This window comes from Camellia sinensis, chromosome 7, assembly GCF_055761805.1.
Source record: "Camellia sinensis isolate YWXY chromosome 7, ASM5576180v1, whole genome shotgun sequence".
Classification (NCBI taxonomy): domain Eukaryota; kingdom Viridiplantae; phylum Streptophyta; class Magnoliopsida; order Ericales; family Theaceae; genus Camellia; species Camellia sinensis.
In genome coordinates, this window is record NC_138967.1 from 167,566,276 (window position 1) to 167,569,811 (window position 3,536).

The 3,536-nt window shown below is 42.1% G+C and overlaps 1 long non-coding RNA gene across 1 annotated transcript; it reads left to right on the plus strand.

The window, feature by feature from the left end:
• The first annotated feature begins 956 nt into the window (after positions 1-956).
• LOC145795429 (uncharacterized) lies at positions 957-2,961 on the plus strand. Its single transcript, XR_014336379.1, has 2 exons — positions 957-1,102; positions 1,145-2,961. It is a non-coding gene; the product is annotated as an uncharacterized LOC145795429 (long non-coding RNA).
• The last annotated feature ends 575 nt before the right edge of the window (positions 2,962-3,536 follow it).

Here is a 3,536-nt window from a genome sequence, read left to right on the forward strand (position 1 = left end):
GAGAGAAGGAGCCGATTTAGGATTTTGGGGTGAAAAGATACAAAAATTATGTGTAAAAATGAGCTGCTGCGAACTGATATACGCGAGGCTCAGCGAAAGAGTTGTCGCTCGAGCGACTATATACAATAAGTGACCTCGCTCGAGCGCAGAATACATGTAATGCCCTAAAATAATCCAACATAATTTAGGTACATCAACCAATATCCATTAAAGAATAATAGCAATTCTCCAACCTTTACATCATTAATCCATAAGGTTCATACAAAAAATAGTCCCACATGCGAATTATACATTCAAGGATATAACATACATGAATCTATAACATGTAGAACATCAAATCCCAAAAAATAAATAAAATGCCCTCAAGGGCTTACAATTTCCAAGGCTTATGCCCAGTTACACAAAAATGGCCTCTCGGACCCAAATAGTTAGAGCCCTTGGCTAGCAAAGTACAATCACAACAAAAAGAGCCGTGTGCTCTCAATACAAACTTTCACGCCCTAGTTTGGCGGGTTCACCACATCTTTTTCTACACCAAAATCCCATAAGGGTGAGCATAAAGCCCAGTAGAGAAATCTTAACAAAGTATATACATTTATGCAAGAATTCCCAATATGAAATGCATATACTATGCTATGCCTTGAAAAAAAGGATTTCGTTTACATCTTTGAAAAATCACCATGCACAATGATAACTTGAAATTCTCTACAATTCAAAAATTTACAATTTGATTCATTGGGGCGGTAAATATGACTCAAGTAATCCCTAGGTTGGTGTCTACAAGTAGGCATAACTAGCACTACCAATACCCCACTTTACCGGTTGCTAACTGGAAGGGAAGTGGTACCTCCTCCGCGCGTGTTTTCGGTCTTTTACCCCGGACACTCAGGCCAATCTAATCAATTTCATCTACACCACCTAACCAGACTTACCAACGTATTTACTCCAAAACTTTTTGTAAGAAATAATGTATAGAGAAAGAGAGAGAATAAATTGTATGTATTATTATTGATTGATATTTTGATTTTTATTACAATGATTCATGATTCCTATATATAGAAGAGGGTGAGTGTGTAGTAGGTAAGGAGTAGGTGAAGTGGAGGTGGTAGTGGTGTAGTGGGTTAGGTTTAGTGGAGTAGGTGAGGTGGTAGTGGTGTAGTGGGTTAGGTTTAGTGGAGTAGGTGAGGTGGTAGTGGTGTAGTGGGTTAGGTTTAGTGGAGTAGGTTTAAGTGGGTGAAGTAGGTGGAGAGTAGGTGGATTTTAACAGCCCCCCGCAAACTCAAGGGGGATAGGAACTAACCAACTTGAGTTTGGAGAGAGTAACAAAACAAGAAAATACATAAAAATAAAAGAGGATAGGTGACACTGTATGGTCGTGTTAGCCCATTGGTGAAGACACTGTATGGTGGTGTCATAACGTTGTAGAGGACACAGTATGGTGGTGTCATAACGTTGTAGATGACACTGTATGGGGGTGTCATAACGTGGTAGAGGACACTGTATGGTGGTGTCAGACCGATGTAGAAGACAGTTTATGGGGTCATGTCGGACCGTTGTAGAAGACAGTTTATGGGGTCATGTCGGACCGTTGTAGCAGACAATGTGGTGACAGTTGTTGTGACAGTTTACGGAGTCTTGCTGGACCCTTGTAGAAACTAACTGGAATCAATGTCGGGACAGTTTACAGAGTCTTGTCGGACCCTTGTAGAAACTAACCGGAATCTATGTTGGGACAGTTTACAGAGTCTTGTCGGACCCTTGTAGAAACTAACCGGAATCTATGTCGGGACAGTTTACAGAGTCTTGTCGGACCCATAAAGGAGCTAACCGGAATCAATGTCGGGACAGTTTACAGAGTCTTGTCGGACCCTTGTAGAAACTAACCGGAATCAATGTCGGGACAGTTTACAGAGTCTTGTCGGACCCCTAAAAAGTCGCACCCTCAAAAGGTGTGCCCAATCTTTCAAAAGGCGTGCCATCAAAAGGCGTGCCCAATCCATAAAAAGGCGTGCCATCAAAAGGCGTGCCCAATTCATCAAAAGGTGTGCCGGACATGATGGCGAGGCACGTGAGTGCCTTGGTTGGCGCGCCCGTTTGTCGTCTGTCGGCAAGTGGCGCCCGAGGCGCGGATCGGCCCTGGCTATTTAAACCAAGGTTGAGGCAGAGGCTGAGGCAGACAAAAAACTTCTGAAAATCCTCTGAAAAAACTCTTCGTTGTGCTGAGAGAGAGAGTCTGTAACACTCTGTTGCGAGAAATATTCTGTAACACTCTGTTGCCCAGAAAATGGCCTCGTCTTCCCGGAGTCTGCTCACTCTCTTTCCAGACCTCAACGAGTCAACAAGAGAGAAAACTGGTGCGGTGGCACTGGAACCTCAACCAAGCGCCCCGGAGTTTGCTCCGTTGAACTTTCCGATGCGGTCGGTGGAGCAAAAAATGGCAGTGCAAACGGATGTGGAGGCTAATCAGTATACTTTGAAGGCATGTGTGGAGTCCATGACGGCGGTCACAAACTTGTCGCACCGGCTGCAGAGTAGGACAAATGAGGTGCAGCAATTAAACTCCCAGCTGGCTCTGCTCCAACGCATGTATAAGGATGCGCGAGCAGAGATAAGTGTGCTAAAGGCGGAAAACAAGGAGCTGAAGCGGAAGGCCAGTTTTATGTTCCGATTTGGAGGGCCGCCATATGCTGCAGTAGAGGAGCAGGGAGTAGTGATCATGCCCAGTGGAGTGGGAAACACGGAGGCAACATCGGCAAGGGCCGCCCAAGACGGTGGCAAGAAGAAAAGACCGGCGGAATAGGCGAGAAGAAAAATCCCACTGTTCCGATTTGTGTTGGTTGTGTTTTGTTTTGTTTTGTGTTTTTTTTATTTTTATTTTATTTTTATTTTTTTTTTATTTTTATGGTGTAAAATGCTGATCGGGGTTGATCCCCGGCATGAAGAAATGACAAGTTTGTAAAATGTTGTTTTTTTTTTTTTTTGTTTTTGTTTTTGTTTTTGTTTTGGGAGTGTTTTGTTGAAAAAATAAAAATAAAATGAAAGAAAACAAGGGAGAAAGAAAATAGATAAAAAATATTTATAGATGGATTATATGAAAAACATCAGTGCGATTGTTTCAAAATAAAGTGGGGTATTTAAAAAAGAGGAAAAGTGACTTGGAAAAAATAAATAAAAATAAGTGATTTTTTGAAATCAAATGGAGGAAAGAGAGGGACAAACCCATGTGATAAAGTGGAGAGAGAGTCGGTGAGTGGGGTGCAAAAGGTGAAGGAGAAATAATGGATTGAAAATGGTTTGGGTCAAAAGTGGACACTGTTAGTGGGGAACAGGAGTGCATTGATTATTTGATATAATAATAATAATAATAAAAATAAAAAGTTAGAACAGTTGGAGAGAATGAGTGGAGTATGGTAAGGGTTTCATCCAAAGCCAAAATTCCTGCAGCGAATCACTTCGCAAATCCTAGTATGAGCTTTTTCTCTTTTCAGGCTTATTCATGAATTTCCTGGTGATTTCAAGAGCCTCTGGTGGCATTG